The sequence below is a fragment of the Hippocampus comes genome, unplaced genomic scaffold (genome assembly GCF_001891065.2).
Source record: "Hippocampus comes isolate QL1 unplaced genomic scaffold, H_comes_QL1_v1.1 scaffold270, whole genome shotgun sequence".
Lineage (NCBI taxonomy): Eukaryota > Metazoa > Chordata > Actinopteri > Syngnathiformes > Syngnathidae > Hippocampus > Hippocampus comes.
In genome coordinates, this window is record NW_017805631.1 from 1,323,004 (window position 1) to 1,331,196 (window position 8,193).

At 42.8% G+C, this 8,193-nt stretch overlaps 1 long non-coding RNA gene across 1 annotated transcript in view; it reads left to right on the forward strand.

Annotated features, from left to right (window-relative positions):
- LOC109522847 (uncharacterized) overlaps positions 1 to 8,193 on the forward strand; it is a 19,218-nt gene that overhangs the window by 9,965 nt on the left and 1,060 nt on the right. The gene's annotated exons all lie outside the window — the stretch shown is intronic.

The window sequence follows — 8,193 nt, forward strand, 5'->3', positions numbered from 1 at the left end:
GAGTCGTCATTTTCATGCACTTTGAATTTGCGTTGTATCGTATTTTGAAGGCATTAAACATTAAGAGCGATAAGAGTGTTGCGACCAGATTAGACGCTCCTTGTGTTTATTATTATATTTCGAAAACACCACAGTTTTCATGCAGGTCATACCATATTATTTTGTTGTATTAATTCGCCACACCTTAAATGCCGGTCCCTGAAAATATTGTCTGACTTAAACCGGTCCGTGGGGCAAAAAAGGTTGGGGACCCCTGGTTTAAAGCACAGCGAAGCTGCGGGAATGAATGGGAAGGGAGTCGCGTCGTAACCAGTTAGAAGAAGCTGATTCGGAACAAAAGTTGAGTACGTTGTAGCGCATATTTAGTCAATGACATGTACACACAATGAAATTTACATTCATATATTTGATCACTTATTCTTTGACATTTTAGGGGAAGTTGAGCTTCCCTTACAGTCCGAGAGCAATCGCCACTGGTCATGACATAACATATGAACATATGTCATATAAGAGATAAAGTGGATTCAGATTTTAATTCTTTCAAGTAAAGTTTTTAATGGACATTTTAACAGCTCGTTGAAGGAAATCTTTAAATACTGTAATTGCATAAACGTCATTACTTTCCACCACCGGCACAGTAATATTGTTGTCGACTAAAATCCTAACCCCAAACTTATATTTATTTACCTGAGAGGAAAACCAAACTTCTTAACTGATTCTTGGAAGAATCCCAGTGTGGTTGATGCAAGGTTGTTAGAGGCTGCACCGAGATATTTATCTGCAGCACAAGAACACTTCTATGAGGCACTCAAGTATAGAAATATGAGCACTTTATCCAAACGATTGTGCTAACCTTGCGGAAAAAAAAACAACCCATCAGTGACTTAACGATGTTGGAGCTGAAAGAGAGACAAAAAAGTTAGCTAAGACATACTGCAAGTCAGAAAAAAATGAAAAATGGACTGAGCAAATTAATTTATGGTTTGACTGTACCTATGTGCAGGGGCGTCACTAGGTTTGAAGAACAAGGGGGGCTTAGCCCCAAGGGGAACACAGCCCCTTTAGGGGGGTCCGGGGGCATGCCCCCCCGGATAAATTTTTTCTACATTCTGTTAAAAATCCATCAATTCCGTGCACTTTGAGAGCAAAATGAAGAGGCTATGAAGAACTACACACATCACATTAGTATCCTCTTTACTATGATGGGGCTTCCTCCCCTGGACTTTAACTGGACTAGATAATAGAAATTATAAAGAGTTCAAAAGTTCAATCTTGGTTGTTCAAGGGAATTAGAAGGATGCCCGATAACATAACCTATATGACAGTAGTCCTATATTCCTCTCTACCAAAATGTATTAATATATGCTTAGCCGCCAGAAGACAATGTATTTTGAGATGTCTGCCGTGATATGCTGTTTGAGTTAGTACAATGAGATGCAAAAGCTTCATCACTTTGGAAAAACACAAGTTTGCTGCTCAATACTTACTGTAAGCTGCGATTGCATTTTGGGAACAGCCTTGCAAGTAAAATTAGCCTTGAGATCTGATAGACTCACCTGTCCAGCAGAGGCTGAAGCCTCCCTAAAATAGGCCTAATGACGCCCATGCCTATGTGCATCGAAGACGGGGGTCTTGGAAGTGAGTCGGCCTGTCGAGCAATACATCCGACATGGAGCATTCGATTAATGATACCAGTGGTGTCAGCACGGTTCATGGAGGCTCTGAAACGGCTATACTGCACCCACAGCCCTCTGGCTTGCAGGATGTCCTCATCATTCAATAGTCAGAGTTAGGCTGCCTTGACTGAATCTCTCTCACACACTGATCTAACTCGTCATCTGTCATCGTGCAGAGTGCCTTGACAGAGCGATCAAACGCAGCCCTGCGCCTGATTCGGTTCATCTGGACACGGGGCGTGCTTGTCATGATTCGGTTTGGGACCAACAGGTGGCACTGTAGGGCTCTCCCTGCCGCTGCACACCTGTTGGTCATTAGGTAATTAGTGGCTTTAAAAGGACTCCCAGCCCGAACAATCATTGTCGGGTCATTGTTGCTTTTTGCTGCTGTCATGTTTGTTTGTCAGTCATGTTTCGGTCATGTTTTTGGTCATGTTTTTGTTATTGATAGTTTTGAGCTTCAGTCATGGTTTTTGGTTGATACTTTGGACTTTGTTTGTTTAGGATTTAGTTTTCTGTGTTTTATCAATACACTTCTTCAAATACACCCTGCTCCTCCCTCTTGCCTGCTTTTTGGGTCCACCACCACCTCGCATCGTGACAGTGCTGGAGCCTATCCCAGCCATCTTCGGGCAGTAGGCGGGCGACACCTTGGACCGGTTGCCAGCCAATCGCAGGGCACGCATACACAAATAACCGTCTGCGCTCACAGTCACACCTATGGACAATTTAGAGCACGGGTGGCCAACCCGCGGCTCACGAGCCGCATGCGGCTCTTTGGCTGGTTCAATGCGCCTCCCAGGCTTTCACACGACAATTGTCGAAAACAGCTCTGCGATGGCGCTGCCATTAATTAAAACAACGGTTCTTAATACATAGAGCGTACTACGTCAGCCTTTCGCCAATCCCATTACTTGATTGACAAAGAGGGCAACCAATCAGATGACTGAATCACCGCTCACGCGCAGACAACGGCGCTAAGTGCTAAGTGCTCAGCTAGTCAGCGAATTACCTCTGTTTTTAAGGCAGCGGTGCGCAATATGTCGACCAAGAGCCAGCAGACTGGTCCCAAGTCAACCGCGAGCGGTGGGAGGAGGAAATGGCGGAAACAAAAGATTTGTGTGTTTGTGTCTTTGGGTTTCATTTATGTTCGAGTGCTCAGGCTGCTGCTCGTCGTGGCGTGCATGCATATGTGTGTGAGTGCATGGTCGTGTGTGTGCCTGTGCGTGTGCGTGCGTGCGTGCGTGCGTGCGTGCGTGCGTGCGTGTGTGTGTGTGTGGCTCTTTGCAGGAATACAGTAAAAAAATTGGGTCTTAGTCTCTGACTGGTTGGCCGCCCCTGACAGAGTGTTACATTAAACTTGAAAGGCCAGGGCCGGAATCGAACCCTGCACCTCCGCACTGTGAGGCAGACTGTACTGCAACATGTTTATTCAAAATTGATGAGACTGTGTAGCTGTGTTAGTGCGTCTAAAATAGCTGGACAAATAGTGACTTGACTGGATACAGCGTTTAAAAACACAAATTCTCATGTGCAAGTGAACTTTAGAAGTTCAGGTCAAGAGGCATGCGGCCCAGAAAAGGCGGAGTCTCTCTAAAATGAGTACCGGTAAGCAGTTGTTCCGAGGAGAGAGAGAATTTAAAATTACCAATTGAAAAGCAAATCTATATAAGATCTGGTATTTAGAAAGTGCATTTTGCATCAGTAACTGTTGCCTATATTTGAAAACGTCTTAATTTCTATCCCTCTTAAAAATATTTCACAATAACTTAATTATCTTACGAAACATTATAAAAGCACAGCCTTTCGTGCTGCTACCATCCGATCGTCCCTTGCTCACATGCCAAGGACAGGATTAAGTCTCCTCATCATAGCCTATGATTATTATTTTGTTCTTTAACATTTTCCTCTCTTCATTTATAATCGGCTTCCTTTTGTATCTTTTCAGCTGTCTTTTCTCTTGCGTGTCCGCCTCTATATGGATACGAAAATGAATATTAGGCTAATAGGCTGAATGAACACAGTACGACTGAGAAAACTCTTGTCACACGAAAGCGAAACAATGATAATGTTGCATTAATTCCAGTAATCCCAGGTGGCCACAGTGGTCTTCAACCGCTGTTTAAGAAGCAGTAAGAAGAATAAATAGTCTGAAATTAAACAGGTTTCATTGAAAAAGTTGTCAGGTCCAGAAAACATCAAACACACAGGCCTATATTTAGGGAAAGCCACACACAAACATAAGTGGAGGTTTTTTTTTTTTTTTTTTTTTTTTAATGTTTACAATGGTAATAAGACATGGCAACTAACCCCCAAACAATTTGGAAACAAACGAATGAAAAGCAAAAATGTTTGTTTTGCAAATGTAATCTAAAAGAATTTTTTCCTGTCAAGTGGCCCCAACACGAATCTGGGTTCGCCCTTTTCAGCAGGCACACCTTGACAGCTGAAAATATTGCCGTCAGGTATTGTACCCCTCTATTAAATATGAAAGGAGGATGAAAATCACAGGATGTCAAGTCACCGGCCCTGAAATGCGTGTTTCTTCTCTATAATAACCATTCATACCTCTCGGAGGCGGCATCTTCGCACATACAGGCTTCCTTCACTTTTCAAAGTTCAACTGGCACAAAAATATACCCACGGGAGAAGTCCGGAAAAAAATGTGATGCAGCATTGCCCTGTCATCGCAAAAAAGTAAAAACGGAATCATGAACCAGCGGTACACCGATTATTTATAACATGTAAATGTCGTGGCTAGATTGAAACGGCGGAATAATGAGAAATGTACTCCAGGGCCAACAGAAATGAACGCAATTCCATGCCCAATCCCGGCTGATTGGCACTCGCCGGTAGCGCGCACCATTCACTCAATGGTCGTGCGGACTCCCCAAAAAATGTGAGCGTACAGTATATAAGTTTAAGATTAGATAGATAGATTGATCAATCGATCGATCAATAGACAGATGTAACCGGGTAGTTGGTGAGGGTATCGTTGATTCTTATGGCTTTGAACGCATCACTACTGTCTCCTCTCGGCGGTGCTCTAAGAATTGGTTCGTGCACAACACCAGTGCTCGCATTTGCGTTGATCATGAAGAGGTCTGTGAGAGAAAAGCTGCTCCAGCCGGTGGGACGGGCTGAGCCCCTGTCTGAGTCTGGTTGGCTGCAGCGTAGCAGGGACACACAACTTGGTGTTTCATGTCCCGATTGGGAGATCAGAAACTAATTTGCGTTCTCTTTGTTGCAGTTTGCCGCTGCTGTTTAAATAAGCTCTCTCTTTACACCTAACTCATCTTTGTTCTTTCTTCAAAATAAACTCTCCAGTCTAGGTTGAAAAACTTTCAAGCGAGAACTTGCATCTTCGTTTTTTCCTTGCTGTTTTGTTTCAATATGCAAATTCCACACAGGAAGGCTGGGTCCTGGAATCAGACCCTGCACCTCTGCACTGTGAGGCGGACGTGCTAACAGACCACTGTGCCACAGAATCATTACTCTTTGATCATAATTTGTTATTGTAATGTATTTATTCCATCAACCATGCAAATATTTTTTTTCCCCTTAACACGGAATTTGTTGTGCTTCAACAGCAATACATCAAATCAAACCATTTCCTGAACCGCTCTTCCTCATTAGGGTCATTCATGACACAGAGACTTATTAGTACAAGGGCGGTCCAGTGGGCGAGTGGTTCGCGCATCGATCTCACAGTGCAGAGGTACCTGGTTCAATCCGGCTCCGGCCTCCCTGTGTGGAGTTTGCATGATCTACTGAGTGTGGATATTTGTTTGTCTGTGTGTGCCCTGCGATTGGCTGGCAACCAGTTCAGGGTGTCCCCTGCCTCCTGCCCGAAGACAGCTGGGATAGGTTCCAGCACCCCCCTCGACCCTTGTGAGGATAAGCGGATTGGAAAATTGATAGATGGATGGATTATTAGTACAACTGCATTATTGGCTATGACTGGGTACTAAGCTCACTGTAGAAGGCAATGTGTTGGGCACATGAATATTACTGCTTCAAAGAATTACTCAACTCTCAACTCAACTGTATTTATAGGGCACTTTCAAACAGCCATCGCTGCATACAAAGTGCTGTACATGGAACAACTAACATATACAACAGTAAAGTAATAAATCAGTAACAAAGATGGTAGAAAGCACCAAACAGTTAAACTAAGATCAAATGTGAGTCACGCTGAGTCAAATGCCAAGGAATACAAGTGAGTTTTGAGGCGGGTTTTAAAGATCGGCAGCGAGGGAGCTTGCCAAATGTTCAGTGGGAGGCCATTCCATAGAGAGGGACCAGCAACGGAAAAGTCTCGATCCCTTTTATCCCGATTAAAATATATATATGCAATATATTTACTTTGTAGTGACACTCCAGCAATGTATATATGCGTGCGTGCTCCCGCCGCAGGGAATACAACTTTTTGGGGTGGTAACTCCAGTGACTTGTGTGTCCTGCAAGATATTTTGGACAGAAAAGAACGCGCTGGTAAGGGAGTGAGTGACAAGGCCTGCACTCCATCGCAGTACTGGCCAAAGTCAGGGAACCGTGTGTGTGTGTGTGTGTGTGTGTGTGTGTGTGTGTGCGTGCGTGCGTGCGTGCGTGCGTGCGTGCGTGCGTGCGTGCGTGCGTGTGTGTGTGGCACTACACAGGCTACGACGCGTCAAGACAACTGAAAATAGGCCACGACGCACGACGTCAACATTGGACTCCATTCGTGTAGTCTGACGCCGCATAAGTCAGATGGCAGACAGCACAAGACAAGACGGGAAGAGGGTCGGAGGCAACGGAGTCGAGGGAGGCGAGGAAGTCCGGCAACCTGACCGTCACCTGTTTGACAAAATCACAGCTGTGCATACAAGAGCGAAACTGAAACTGCTAATCAATCTCATTGTATCGATCCGATATCGATACTGATTTGGTATCAATATTATCAGCATTTGGATCGATCCACCCCCTAACAACTGTCTGTCTGGTCGTCTTCTGAATATTGAATTGCTGAACCAGCGTTTTTACACTTTGTTGACAACTTGGAAGTCAAGATACACCATTCTGTCACAAGTGGAGTTGGTTGGAATATTGCGCATAACACTTGCTTTATGTTATTGATTCAAATCTATATTTATAGCGTACATAGAAGAATTCTGCTGTTACCTAACATATTTGCTGTTGGCTTTTTGCAATGCTGTTAGATTCAAACAGTGTATAGAAAGTTCCTCAAATTGTTTTAATAAAGGATAATGAAAGTGCATGCATCAAAGATTTTTTTTTCCCCCAAATAGAAATGTGTTGTTACATCGATCAAGTTGTATGCATTGATACAGTGAATACCTTGCTGATGTCATCACATCACGTCTGGCAAAGATGAGCATTTCTTTATTATTAAATGAGTCAAAAATGAAATTTAGCTTAACCACTTTCTGTTAAAGTACAATCTGCAAATTGCCAATATCGACATAATCAATTATTGCCTTTGCATTAACTCATTTATAAATCTTGACACACCTAATCGTAGCTTAATTTATTCAAACTTTATTTGTATCATGAAATTATTTCTAAACCACACCAAAAATTACATGACACCAATGACTGAAATTGACCAATTCTAAGGTGATTTGGGGTGATTCCAAGTGGGACTCACTTGCAGTGACCAAATGTAAGGACATGATCAAGTGCTGAGACTTTAAACAAAGTATACACAGTAGGGCAGAAGTTCGGAGAAAAAAATAAGATAAAAATATCAAAATTTTCATTGTCATTCCCACCATGCTTATCCAGTTGTTTCTATCAGCGAATGTAGCAGGTCATAACGTTAGGCTTTCTGCATGACTTATGAATGATCCACCAGAGAGAGATGATTTGATATTCCTCTGAGTACAATTTATAGTTTGATAGATTTGTTTGCACTTGGCTCAGCGGAATGCAACATGATAAAAGAGGAAACTTCAGCAGCGGTATGCGCACGTGTATATCATCTCACAAATCTTATTATAACTTAATATGTCATTCAGTTTGTCAATAAATCAAGTGCGTTTGCCGGAAACTGAAAGTTACTTTTATAGATTTGAAGCTTTTCGCAACCTGAAAAACAAAGGAGATAAAGACAACTCACCAAATGCCTTTTGACTGAAGATTTTTGCAACCAACCTATTGGTTAAAAAAAAAAAAACATTTATGATCTGTTGTGAAGCAGGATGATGACAGGTGTGATCAGACTGTCAAAATTATAAAGTTGCTTCATCGTGTCTGTCCCTTCCGTGCCCTCTGTGAATGAGATAATCAGCTGTTACAAGGGAGAGCATTGATACAAAGTATTTACAGTGGGGGGTGTTAAGATATGATTCCTCTCTGTTAGCTGGATTTGAAAGAAAATAATGTAGAATGCTGTTGAAGGCATTTCCTGCTGACTGTGATTACAATCACCTTTGGTACCCCCTCACCCCCACTACTTTTATGACCCCTCCAGAGGACGTGTCAACATCAAAAGAGGAACTGTTATCTCAAGTATCTG